Below are 14,641 nucleotides of genomic sequence, written 5' to 3'. Positions count from 1 at the left end.
ACTGCTGGTAGTGAATAGTTTCTGTAGGTTTCCCATTTGTGTATAGCCTTCACAAAACATTTAAGATTATTTTAACTTTTCCCTTTCTGAATTCCTCTAGTCCCTAGGATTTTTCCTGCTCTTTCTGGCACTCCTTTGAATTGATGAAAAATTATTATCATCCCATCTTATGATAGAGATTGGGGAGAAGACAAAGACCAGCATTTTTGTCTTCAAGTTCTTTTAATCATAAAATTTGAAGTATCAGTGTGTGTATACCATTGAAGGTAGGGCTATTAATTCTCAAAATTCGTAAGTACACTCAGGACTGGGAACATACCATATAACTAATTACTTTAAAGACAGTAATGCTGTATAGTGTTGTATAAACATTCATAAAACTAGGAGGTATCCAAATGTAATTAAAAATAAGATTTGGATAAAAAAAACCCTGAATGATTCATATCTCTATTGCTTACTAGCCATATGATTTCAGGATATTAATTTCTACCTTTATTTTTTATGAGAATTAAATGAGCATTTGAACTATTTATTACAGTGTCAGGTATATACAAAAAATAAAATAGATGGTGCTTTTTATTAATATTGTTAATATTTCTATTTGTTGAATGGAATTGAAATAACTAGTAGTGTAATAGTGAAGGGCTGTGATAGCACTAATAAATATGTATAATGTCTCTAGTGTTAGTTTAAGTTAGGATGACATCTTCAATATAATCCTCCAGCTTTACAGTTGGTCCAATTACATGTTTGTCAAGAATGTCTGGGTGGTGACTGTACCTGAATGAATTTCTGTGTACCTCAGTGAGTTGGTCTCATTTCACAATGATTCCTTTAAGAAGTTTTTATATCTTTTCTTTATTATATACTATATCTTACAATTTATTTATTATTTATTATTTACTGTGCTGCCCATTTCCTCACATTATAAGTTGCCCACAAATTTAATATTACATTTTCCCTATCCTTTGTTGCAATCCATGTTTTTTGTTTATTATATTATTAGAATTACATTTATCTTGTTTATGTTTTTATTTTTCCCTTTCAAAACAACATAAAATCTTCTCTGCTGCTTACATATGAATTGATTTCTTTCTTTACTCTGTGAAGTATTACAGCATTTGCTCATGAATTTATCTTATCTATTTTATTATTTCTCTACATTGTCAATTTTTTTTCTCTCCCATAGCACTTGGTCAATACATGTTAATGATAAAAATAACATATTTCATGACAATCAGTTTTAAAGACAGCTATGGAATGTTATGTAAAGGAATCCTACAAAGAACACAGGGAGTTAAAATATCAATAGATAGGATGGACATGTTAATTAGCTTGATTGTGATGATCATTTCAGAACATACACATATATGAAAACATCATGTTTTACACCATAAGCATATACAACTTTTACTTTTCAATTGTACCTCAATGAAGCTAAAAATAAAAGAAAGAAAGAAATCCTGGGTTAGTCGCTTTGTAAGTTTACTAATTTGGCAATTGTCATTCTGAGATGGAACTGTGCTCTTACTTTTAAACAATAATAAATTGCTTGTGTAAGAAGATTTACCCATCTTACCTGTGAAATCATTCTACAAGTATGATAATGTGTACTTAGTTTGCCAGAAACCATGAAATGGATTTTGTGCACTTTTCAATATGCCCATTTAAAATATTTGGTGGAATTATTTGCTTATCAATTTATTATTTAGCTAGAAATTTGTACCTGTGGTATGCTCTACGATCAGGTGCTCATGTCCATTTTTTTTTTTTTTTTTTTAAATCACAAGTAGACAGAGAGGAAGCCAGAGAGAGAGAGAGAGAGAGAGGGAAGCAGGCTCCCTGCTGAGCAGAGAGCCCGATGCGGGACTCGATCCCAAGACCCCGAGATCATGACCTGAGCCGAAGGCAGCGGCTTAATCCACTGAGCCACCCAGGCGCCCCCGCATGTCCATTTTTAAAAGACAGATAAGCCATCAGCAAGTATCAGAATAAGGTCAAGAGTTAGAAATTCCAGTTTGCTACCTCTCTGAAGAACCTTCCTTGACCTGAGGAGGAACAGTGAACAGGATGAACAAAGTATTTAAAATATTTGTCAGTGTTCCTTTGGAATAACCACGGGTTTTCATACCTGGAAAGCTTGTTAAAAGGTACAGTTACCCAGCCATACAAATACTACACAAGAATATTCTTCTTTTGAATAGAAAAACATTATTATAAAAATGAATTGCCCCTTGATCATTACCTTCTCAAGCTTGATTTTTTTTCCCCTCAGTTCACATCTCCACCTGACATCACTACCTTCATGAGTTTGAAATGTATGCCACTAGTATTTTTTCTATTTATACCTACTATTTACTATAGAATATGGAGATTTTGTTTTTATTCTCAAAGATAAAAGTGTCAATGTAATCTAACAAGTTTTACTCCATTTTCCATGAATTAATACTTAATATATAATTAAATATTACATATTTAATATGTAACCTGTTATACATAGTAAATATGTATAAATATTTCATAGTCCCCTATTAAGAACTTTTGTGTTTTTTTCCCCTTCAATTTATTGCTTTTATAAACAATCACAAAACGGCATCTTTGTATGTTTCCTGGAGGAAATATGGAAGTTTTCCATCAAACTATAATATAAATTAAATATTAAGTGTGTTACTGTGTTTTGGTTTGGTACTATCTGGTTAATTTTAAGAGATAGTATCAAATAGTTCCTGATTTCAACACTTGATATTATCAAAACTTTAAAAGGTCTTATTGATTTAATTTTCAAGGTCCTGATTACCAGAACTATTTGTATATTTTTATGTACACTTATGTTTTCTGTGACTTCCATGTTAATACTCTTGAATCATTTTTGAGTTGGTCTTTTTCCATTTTCATTCTAATCAGTAGGACATCACAAGGTCTGCTCAGTTTAGAGTGCCATCTCTAGACCTGTGCTATTCTACTAGTGATTTATTTCTGGTCTACGAACTGGTAGGTTGAGACATTGGGCTGAGTAATTTTATGACTACTCAATATCATTTAAGAAAAAGACTTACACTTTATATATTTTTAAAATTTTATTTTCCTGATAATTCATTTGTATTGTATTCGATAATGTATTGTTTTTTAAAGATTAAAAATAGGAAAAAAGGCTCTTTGTTACAGATAGTTTGAGGGCTGCCATTTTTGAAATTTTAGCATGGTAAATATTACAAATATTCTTCCTTCGTCTCTACTTATTATTTAACTTTATTAATGCTATATTGGTGGAATTCATGCTATTAATTCTGGTTTACTCTATGTGTCAATATTTTTATTTATAACTTTTCCTTTTTTGTCTTATATACCCTAGCCAACACTCAAGAAAGCATTATCTTCTATTTTATAATAACTTGTTTTATGTTTTCCTTGAATCCACCTAAAATTTAAATTTGTGATGAGTCTGAGTTGAGAGCTAACTTATTTGCCCAAATATTCAGCTAATTTTCAAGAACATTTATGGAACAATGTTTCTTCACTGATATGAAATACCATCTTTTTAAAATACTTCATTGTGAGTCTCACTGAATGTTTTATTTAGTTTAAGATTTTACTATCCGTGCACAAATACCACAGTTATTTTAAAAGTATATTTGACTATGGTAGGATAGATTATCCTTTTTATTCATCTTCAGGTTTCTAAAAATTAATTTTTTATATGAAATTTAGAATAAGCCTGCAAAATTCTATTAAATCATGTTGGATATTCATTTTATTAATTTGTATTTTGAAGACATTTTTATATTAGTAAAAAAAAACTATGTTGAGATTTGCCATCAATGAAGATGTTATAGCTCTTTATTTTTTCAGGAGTAATTATTCCATTTTGTATACTTTCATAATTTTCTCTTTAGAAGTCAAAATATCTTCCTTCAATTTTTCAATCTCTCTTCTATCCCTAAATATACTTCTTTTTCATTTTTTATATTTTACCTAAGTCTTTTCTTATTTTCCCTGAGTCTGTTCTTATCTAATATTTTTGTTGTTAAGTGAAATCTTTTAATTTAATCCAGTTTTACTTTTGTTGGTCATGTTTGAATTTTTAATTTCAGAAATTTTAATATTTTTTAAATTTTGTTTTCTGAAAATTTACTCTGAAATTTTTCTGCTGTCATAGTTGAATACTAATCTTTTTTAAGAAGTATGCTCTTAAGCACTTTATACTGTTTATTATTACTGTGAACATGATTATTTTTATATCATATTGGCAGGATTTAGAAAAGCTATTGTTATTTATATGTTATATTCTAATCCTCCTTTATTACTAAACTCAGTTATTGGTTCTAACTATTATAAGGATATTAGTTTTCCCCTCTCATATATATTAATAATATATAAAACTTATCTTTTCAATTTCATTTCTTTTCTTATTTTATTGCATTGGCTAAGACCTTTAATATAATGGTAGAGAGTAGTAGTAGTTGAAGTTATAATCCTGTTTCTGATTTTAGTAGGAAGGTGTAAAATAACTTCCATTAGCTGTTTCTGGCACGATGTGCATCTTGGACTTCCAGTAAATAATCACTATCAGAAAGAAAAAAATTCTATTATCTTCCTAGTTTGCCAGAAGATTTTTGGTTTTTTGTTTCTTTTATTGAAAGTTTGTTGAATTTTAACTATTTTTTTGCTTTAGTAGTGAATATAACTTGCATGCATAAAATAATTTTCTTAATTTTTACTTTTGGAGCCTTCTTTCATGATTTTATATGTGGTCATTTTTTGGTAAATATTGTATGTGCATTTCAACTGAACATGTATTGCCTTTTGAATGAAGTAGTGTTTATTTTTTATGTTACTTAAATTCTCCCTTGTCTTATAAATTTTGGTTTATTTTATATGCTGATTTCTGGAAAAGTGTGCTATAGTTCCCATGATGATTGTCAAAATGTTAATTTCCTCTTTTGTTAGGTTCAGGAAGTTTCACAATTTTTAAATCTTTTTCATGGGTGGATCATTTCTCTTTTAACATGAAATATCCCACTTTGTATTTCCCAAGGATCTCAACCTTAAATTTCAACTTTCCAACATTAATGATGCTACATTATTCTTATGTAGGCTTAAAAAGCAAATCTTAATAAATCAATTCCAGGAGAAACATTACCAGTGTAGTACTCAGATCTCAGAAAATGTAGCTGGTGACTGCTTATACTTGAAAGGATGTAAGAAAGAGATAAAAATGTGATAAGGAGTTGCATTAGTAAAGCATAAAATGCAATTTTCAGGAACAGTTGAAGGGGGGCTAATGAGTTCAGTTTTGTACATACTGAGATTGTGGCAAAGATATTTCTATTAGGTCCTTGCAAATGGAGTTTTAGAGCTCAAGTTCAACCAGATAAAATACACATAATAATTTCTTGAATTCTTTTCAAGAATTCAATTATCATCTAAGAATTAAACAAACATTTTCCCCCTCACCTTTACTTCTCTAGCATTTAAATAAAGCATCTGGGATGTGGAAAGACTTCAGTGAAGTCATGCTAACTTGGATTGGGAGGGGGACAGCTTTCCAGTTCAAACCTAGCTTTATTAGTACTACGTTTTTTCTAATATATCCCAGCTCCACTTGGTTTAAGGAAATTTACTCAAAGATTTTCCTGGTCTTCAGTCAGTCTTTTCTTGTTTTTAATGCAGCAAAGAGGTCTAAGAGAGAATGTAGAGGGAGATAAAGCAGGAATAGAAACCAGATGGCGGTATGTAAAAAACTACAGAAAGAAAACATATGCTTTGGATGTAAAATCTTTCAAATAATTTTGTCAGCAAATAATTCTTGTCTTTCCAATAAATTTGTCAGCAAATAATTCTATCAGCAGGAGGAAGGTAGCTATTGGGAACCATAGGTCAAGTGACATTTGTTTTCAAGGAAAATAGAGAGTGGGAGGAAGTGTGCTGAGCATACACTACAGTGTTAGAAATTGAAAACATAGGGACAGAATTTGAAAATGTATACACGGAGGGTGATTTAAATAGAGCTCGGAGAAAAGAGCAGAAAGCCAAGGATTAAAGCCCAGGAAGGGGAGAGAGTTGATAGACGAAATGCAGGGAGGTGTGTGGGGAACCAAGATAACTCAGACATCCCCGAGGTCAGAAACTTCCGGTTCACGTCATCAGAGAAACCAAAATGATTTGATGTGTGTCATGAGCTGATGTAACTCCCAGGGTCAGACAAAATTCTAACAGTCTCTCACTTCCCTTTCTTTATTCCTTTTCAACTTTGAATCACCCCCACACAACCCTTCCTCATACTCTGTGCCCTGATAGCGATTTGCTCATACAAAGTTCTGTATTTCATCTCCTCATGCATCTGAGTCAATTTTCAGACAAGGAGGAGCCCCTCAGCACAGAGTAAGCTATAGTGCAGTGTTTTTGGACTCTAGGCCAAGATCAGGGAAGAGGCCAGACTAGAGAGATTGAAGCCAATCAAATGAGAGGAAACTTACAGGGGAGTAATTTACAGCCAAGTCACAGACTGACCAACTCAGTCACTGTTCCGAAGAAGCCATACAAAGAGAATTAAAAGCCAGGAGAAGAGAGGGAGAGTCTTTAAACAGGGGACTAAAGAAAGACTCTGAGTGAAAAAAGGACGAGTTGCTTTTTATAGGGCACTTCAGGCCTACAGCATAGGCATGCAAGGAGTTGCCAAAAGCTTAGACTCTGACCTGTTTCCCTACTGTGTTTTTTTTGCTGCAAAATTGTCTGTTTAACCCTGTTCCTCGCCAGTTAGCTCAGCTTTGTATTAGAGAAAACAAAAACAAAAAAACAACTGTACATAACAACAAAAAAAGAATGTCCAATTAAAATCTATAATAGACTTAACTTCCATAAGTAATAATTCATAAATTTAAAAGGAGTTCTTTTTTTTTTTTCCCCCCAAACCTAGATGAATCTCTAATCAGTAGAATGTGTTGGAGGAAGTGAACAAAACCCTGCTCTGAATGTTGGTAAATTGGACCAGTTAACTTGTGGCTTCAATTTAACTATGTTTGAGTCAGAAATCTGTATTTTATTAGAATGAGCCTTTTCTGATTTTGCACTTTCTTTAGTTTCCTTTACTTTCTCCTTAGTTCTTGGTAAGGTTATTTAAAATTTTAGCTTTTCTTTGTTAACCAAAGAGCAAAACAGAAAAGGAGTTTTTGTACATTTCTGGGTCTTGCAGCAAGGAGACAATATGGTGTCCCTGGAGACTGACATACAGACAAACGAGAACCAAGAGGGAGGTGTAAATCCTGGGAGAAGAAAAATTCACACAGCCATGGTTTTTGTCTGTGATTATCTCTCTCTTAACCTACTCATGCTGCTGTAACAGAACAGAAACTTATTTCTCCCAGTTCCAGAGGCTGGGAAGTCCAAGATCAAGGCACCGGCAGATTCGCTGGTGAGGTTCTGCTTCCCGGTGCATCTATGGCTGTCTTTTCAATATCTGTGTCCCTGTGTGGTAGGAAGGGGGAAACGGATCTTACTATGGTCTCTTTTATAAGGATTAATTGTGTTCACCAGGACTCTACCTTAAAGCCCTAACCACCTTCCAGAAGCCTCACCTCCAAATACTTCCACATTTGGTGTTAAGTTTAAACATACGAAGTTTGCAGGGACACAATCTGTAACAATCTTCCAAATAGTCCATTTTTTTTCCACATTTTTTTTTTCTGTATTTATGTCTAACACCTAGGTTTTTTGTAATCCTATTTTAAGAACCTGGTGGCATAGTCATACTAAAGTAGTTTTCAAGCTAGGGACTCAAAATCTACATATTTTTCAAGCTCTTCCCACGATGCTTAAACTTCCAGCAAGGCATACTCACCATGATAGCGAAGTAAAACTCTACCCTCAACAACTCTTATTTTGTTTTTGTGCTTTCATTAAACTCTTTGAGAATTGAAGAAGATTCAATTTGAAGAATATGACTTCACTTATTTCACGAGGGGCTAGGAATTTCCCAAACAAAAAACATCTCCCCAGCTGTTTGTTGTATCACTGATGGAATTATGTTCAACAGTTGATTTTTTTCTTCCATGTTAATTTTCATAATGTTCTTACAAATGATAAAGAAAATGAAGCATATTAAGTTCAAGCCATATGTAACTTAATTAACTAGCTATCTGCGAGGAGCTATCAGACATAGGAAACCTGAGATTACGGTGTTTCGTATATAGTGGATGCTCACCAGTTATCTACTGGCTGACAAGAAGAAATGAAACATTTTATAAGGAGGAAAAGAAGACCACACTAAGTTATAGGTCATTAAAAACAACCCATTTATAATTTGGCTTTGACCTTCCCAGAAATATTCCAATGTGGCTTCCTGACATTTAATTCTATCTCCTATTAAATTTTTATGAGGTATAATTTTTATGCAAGGAAATAAACTCATCTTAAGTGTAGAGTATGTGACAAATGCATGTGCCTGTGCTACCTATGCCCCTATGAAGATAGAATATTTTCGACACTCCAGGAAGTTTCTTCCCTTCCTTCCTGAGTCAATTAAACACTCAGAGGCAAGTATTGTCTAATTGCTATCATGACATCAGTTTTGTCTGTTACAAAAATTCACATAAATGGAGAATATTTTTTGGAATCATCCAAGTTCTTAAGTGGAATCATTCAAGTTCTTCGATTGTTCTTTTTATTACTGAATAGTATTCCATTGTACAAATACACCATTTGGTTATCTATTTTACTTTTGATGAATATCTGTATTGTTTCTAGCTTTGAGCCATTATGAATAAAGGTCCCGGGAATATTTTTAAATAAATCTTTTGTTTGACATATATTTATTTGAGCAAATACCAAGGAATGGGACTGCTAAATTAAAGGCTAGATCTATGTTTAACTTTTTAAGACATAGCCAGTTTTCTACCAGCAATGTATGAGAATGTTGGTTCTTCCAAAACACCAGTATTTCAGATTGTCAAACATTCTAATTATAACCATTCTAGTTAGTGAGGCGATGACTCACTGTGTTTTGAAATTGCACTTCTTTGATGGCTAATGATACAGAGAACTTTATAAATGCTTATTTGCCTTTTGTATATCTTCTCTATTTTCCTTTGTATGGTGTTTATTCAAGTCATATTCATTTAAAAATTTGTGGTTCTTTTATTGTTGTTAATTAATTGTAGGAGATCTTTATATATTCTGGATATAATTCTTTTGCCAGATACAAAGTGTTCTGAATATCTTCCCTAAGCTGTGGCTCACCTTTTAGCTTTTTTTTTTTTTTTTTTTAAACAGGTGTTTTTGGATGAGCAACTGTTTTAATTTTGATGGAATTCAATTTATCTTTTTTTTTTTTTTCTTTTGGTGGTTCATGCATTTTGTGTTCTAAGAAAGTTAAAGGGGTTGGGGAAATTCTCCAACAATTTCTTCCTTAAGCTTTATGATTTGGGTGAGTATTTTTAGATCTACAATCCATCTCAAGTGATCCTTTTAAAAGTAGTGGTTAGGGATCAATGTTCTCTTTTTTCCTTATGAATATTGCCTATTTTAGCATCTTTAGGCAAGAAGATTTTTATTATCCACTGTATTGCATTTAATGTCTTTGTTGAAAATTAATTGAGTATATGTAATAGGTCTAAGTATCTTTAGTTTCATTTAATTTATTTGTTCATCCTTATACAAACCTAAATTGTCTTGATTGATGCATCTTATTCTAAGTCTTGAAGTCATATAATATAAATCCTCCAAACTCGTCTTTGTCAGGATCATTTTAGACCATCTATATACTTATTATTTACATATATAATTTAGAATCTTTTTACCAAGTTCTATAGAAAAACCGCAAGAAAAATTTAATGGAATCACTTGATCCAAAGGATACTATGGAACACCTTAGCAATATAGATCCTCACAATCTGTCAATTTAATATATATTTTCACTTACTTATGTATTCTTTATTTTATTTTCTTCAAAACTTTTGTATTTTTCTGTATGTAGGAGTTACAGATCCAAACTCTGAGACAGATTAACTTGCAGAATGTTTATTGAAGAGCATTCTCTTGGGATAAATACCTACCTATGGTAAAAGCAGTGGAATAGGGATTAGTTAGAAGGAGCAGTTGGGTTAAAATGCAGTTACCACAAAGGTACCTGTTCATCTGATGGGAATGTCAAAGTCTGGGATAGACCTTCAAAGTTGTTCTGAACTGGAGCAAAGTGACTGAACTTTTAAGGCCATTATCAATCAGTTGGTTTGAGGTTGTACTAGGGGGACATGTAGCCTTGAGTACGTTTGCCCTCTCTAGTTGACAGCTATCTCCTAACAATGCTAGGAGAGTTTCAGTACCAAAGGCTGGTGTTCTGGGTTGTACAGGACTGCATCCACTGTAGTTCATCCTTTGAATCCACTTAACTTCACAAAGTTTCTAGAAACAGATTCATTAGAACTCTGTTGGACCTTATTTCCCAGAGCAAATGTGTCATAGGAAGTTTATTGAGATAAGCTATTGTCTCTCCCACTGAAGCCAGTCTCTTGGCCACAACTGATACTCATCATCTCCATCCTCTTTTAGCCATTCAAGATTCCCCTCACCTTTGGCTAGAAATTAAACTCATTTAGAAAGTTTACTTAGTGGCACGATGAAGAACCTCATTCATATCTGAGGGTACTGAGAGCCTGATCACGATTCCATTCTTTGGATGTGGCTGCTATGCTTATTTATTTGCACAAATGGGGCACCAAAAAATGCTGAGGTGTGCCATCTGAGTGCTAAATTTGTTCCTCCATTACGTAACAGTAGTTCTAGCTTCTTGCGATAATCAGGGACACTATCCCTCAGGTCTGTGACTCCTCCATGTTTCTGCTTCTCTTGGGTGCTTGAGTTCAAAGTTCTCAGGCAACAGCCAGAGAATACAATCTATTGAGACTTGTTAGGGTGACAGGGATGGTAAAGAATTGCACCAAGACTGGAGCAACAAGCAGGATGGAGTTTATTCATTCTCTGAAAGAGGAGAGGGACTGGACATCAAGAGAGATGTTGGCTCTGAGTTTCTGTTATGCTGGGCCTTTTAAGGGGTTTTAAAGATATGAGAGGGTTATAGCTACACCCTTGGGGTAGGGGGCCAACTCTTGGCCAGGTAGAGAAGGAGGTGACCCGTTTTTCGAGGTGCTCTGTCAAGGGCTTGTCCTCAATGTGGTTTGTGGTCCAACTGGAGGAAAGTACATTCTGTAGCCGTGGTCTATTTTCCGAGAACGTGGGCACCATAACCTAGAAGAACAGAGTTAGGGTCAAGTACAAACACCTAAAAGTTTTATCTATAAGTTTGGCTGGAGAGGGGGCTTTGAATAGAACCCTTTCAAGACCCTTGCTGGCACCAATTAGAAGAGTTAACTACTTGGAAAACCAGGATTTCCGAAGACCTTTACTGAGGTTAGTATTGCAAGGACTAGAAACATGGGTTAAGAAAAGTGATGGTAAACAGGTAGACACTCTCACTTTTGCATCTTGATTTCTAGACCCATAATTTCTATTAACTGAAGACATAGCACATACATTCGGTGCCAATTAAAAGTGTATATTAGGAAAAAAAAAGTGTATATTAGGGGCGCCTGGGTGGCTCAGTGGATTAAAGCCTCTGCCTTCAGCTTGGGTCATGATCCCAAGGTCCTGGGATGGAGTCCCATATCCGGCTCTCTGCTCAGCGGCGAGCCTGCTTCTCCCCTCTCACTCTGCCTGCCTTTCTGCCTACTTGTGATCTCTCTCTGTCAAATAAATAAATAAAATCTTTAAAAAAAAAGAGTGTATATTATATCCTTGAGGGTGGTACTCATCTGCACATAGTGACATAGCTGAACTTGTGCCTCAGGTTGCAACCTCAATAAGCCACTATATTGAAAGATCAGTTTGGCAGCTTCTGGGGGTTGTGCATGCATTAAGACCAGTGGATTCCATTGCTGTGTACCCATACCATGCTATAAATTTAGTCCTTTGGTTTTGGGCACTGTTTATGTTTGAAAATGTAATGCTCTCTAAATACTTGGATATTGGAGCTGGTTAAAGTCCTATGAAGCAGAAAATAATCCAAATATATGTCAACACTAGTCACGATGAATCACTGTCAGGGTGAACGGGGGGCAATCTAATGTGAAATTGACAGTAAGTGGCTGTTTGGTCTCTTCTTTCAATGGTGCCATTTTAGAGATTGAACATTTTTCTCTGTTCCTGGTAGATTGGATATATCTATCTATTAATTGGAATGTCTAGTCCACTAGCATTTAATATAATTATGAGGGCTAGTTTGAGTCATCCATTTTGAAGACATGAGAGAATAGGGTATGGGGGTGGGTTGTGAGGGGGCTCATCTGATTAAGGGGCCCTGAACCAAGAAGATGTGGATTTTGAGAAGCCAGCAGGTCAAGATTCAGCAGCAACCCCACGGGCCAAAGTTGAGGAGAGTACACTGAGTGTATGGAGGTTAGAGTGAGGTGATTTCTGGTCTTTGATTTCTTGATTCAATCCTGTTTCAACAGTGACTGTGTCTCAGCCTATCAGAAATAAAAAGGTCATTGATTATTTGGAGTCAGGAATTTAATGATGCCAAGAAAATTATTGCAGATTTTGAGGCCTTCCAGCTAAGAAAATTCAATCATCTCCCAGAGAAGCTAAAAATAAGAGATGATCTGGAAAAGAGTTCACAGGAAGATGGTGAGGACTCAGAAGAAAAATATATGAAAACCAAGGGTGATTCTCACTCAGTAGAAGAGAGCAAAGATGAGAAAGAAGCCCATAAAAATGTGCTCCAGCAAGGCAGGCAACCTCAAAAGCAGCTTTTGAGAGATGCTCATGGAAGATGTGGGCAGTGGAGAAGAACAAGAAGAGGAGGATGAGACATCATTCCAGGGGGAAGATTCTGGCAGCAAGGATGATTTCTTAGTGGGAGATAATGATGGAAATGACTGTGACAGCTCAAAAAAGAAAAAAAAAAAAAAAAGATGGTTAAGAAGCCCAAACCTGTGCAGAAGCTTTTTAACTTGATGAAGTTCCAAAAGTTCATTTTTGCTTTTGTTTCCTTTTCCTTGGAGATGTGTCTTGAAAGAAGTCTTGCTGTGGCTGATATCAAAGAGGTTATTGCCTATGTTCTCCTCTAGGATTTTAATGGATTCCTTTCTCACATTGAAGTCTTTCATCCATTTTTGATATCCAAAATCTATAAAGAACTTCTCAAACTCAACACCCCAGAAATAAATAATCAAGTCAAAAAATGGGCAGAAGACATGAACAAACACTTCTTCAGTGAAGACATACAAATGGCCAACAGACACATGAAAAAAATGTTCATCACCATTAGCCTTCAGGGAGAATCAAATCAAAACCACATTGAGATACCAACTTGTGCCATTTAAAATGGCAAAAATTAACAAGACAAGAAACAAGTTTGGAGAGGATGTGGAGAAAGGGGAACTCTCTTACAATAGTGGTAGAAATGCAAATGGTGCAACCACTTTGGAAAACTGTGTGAATGTTCCTCAAAAAATTAAAAATAGAGCTTCCCTATGATCCGGTAATTGTATTACTGGGTATTTAGCCAAAGATACAGATGCAGTGAAAAGAAGGGCCACATGCACCCCATTGTTCATATTAGCAATGTCCACAATCACCAAACTATGGAAAAAACAGAGATGCCCTTCAACAGATGAATGGATAAAGAAGATGTGGTCCATATATATAATGGAACATTATTCAGCCATCAGAAAGAATGAATACCCAACTTTTGCATCAACATGGATAGGACTGGAGGAGATTATGCTGAGTGAAATAAGTCAAGCAGAGAATGTCAATTGTCATATGGCTTCACTTACTTGTGGAACATAAGGAATAAGATGGATGACATAAGGAGAAGGAAGAGAAGAATGAAGGCGGGGGAGTTGGAGGGGGAGATGAACCATGAGAGGCTCACCAAACTGCGGGTTTTAGAGGAGAGTGGATGGGGGGGACAAGTTGGCCTGGTGATGGTTATTAAGGAGGGCACGTATTGCATGGAGCACTGGGTTTTACACATAAACAATGAATCTTGGAACACTACATCAAAAACTAATGACATTCTGGTATGGTGACTAACATAACACACACAAAAATTTAAAAGTAAGAGTAAAATAACCTATAAATGAAATAAGAAAGTCCAAACCTGAGAGAAAAGAAAATGCCCAAAAGCAGGCTAAAAGCTGCAGTGATGCCAAGCCCTATGAAAGACAAAGAGAAAATAGGGTCACCCCAAAAATTCAGAGACATCAAAGGATAAGATTCATCTCAAAGAAGAGGAGGAATCAGCTAGCCCCCCAGAAAAGAAAATCTCTGCAAGCCATCCACCTCAGAAATCAGAGGATGTAGTGTCTGAAGATAAAGCCCAGTCTGGGGAGGATTAAAAAAGTGATGATGGTTTGGGAAGAAATTTTATTCTGTTTATTTATTTATTTATTTTTTAAAATTTATTTTTAAAGGTTTGTTTATTTATTTTAGAGGGAGAGAGAGAGCACGAGTGGGAGGAGCCAAGGGAGAGGGAGAGAAATTCTCAAGCATCCTCATGGGTAGAGTGTGGAGCCCACTCCAACTCATGACCCTGAGATCATGGCCTGAGCTGAAACCAAGATTGGGACATTCAAATGATTAG

The 14,641-nt window shown here is 34.9% G+C and overlaps 1 pseudogene; it reads left to right on the top strand.

The window, feature by feature from the left end:
• The window catches only part of LOC131825669 (nuclear ubiquitous casein and cyclin-dependent kinase substrate 1-like), a 47,078-nt pseudogene extending 32,682 nt beyond the window's left edge, over window positions 1–14,396 (top strand).
• Window positions 14,397–14,641: the final 245 nt, after the last annotated feature.

Source organism: Mustela lutreola, chromosome 2 (assembly GCF_030435805.1).
Source record: "Mustela lutreola isolate mMusLut2 chromosome 2, mMusLut2.pri, whole genome shotgun sequence".
Taxonomy (NCBI): Eukaryota; Metazoa; Chordata; class Mammalia; order Carnivora; family Mustelidae; genus Mustela; species Mustela lutreola.
This window is presented reverse-complemented; position numbering and strand designations above follow the sequence as displayed.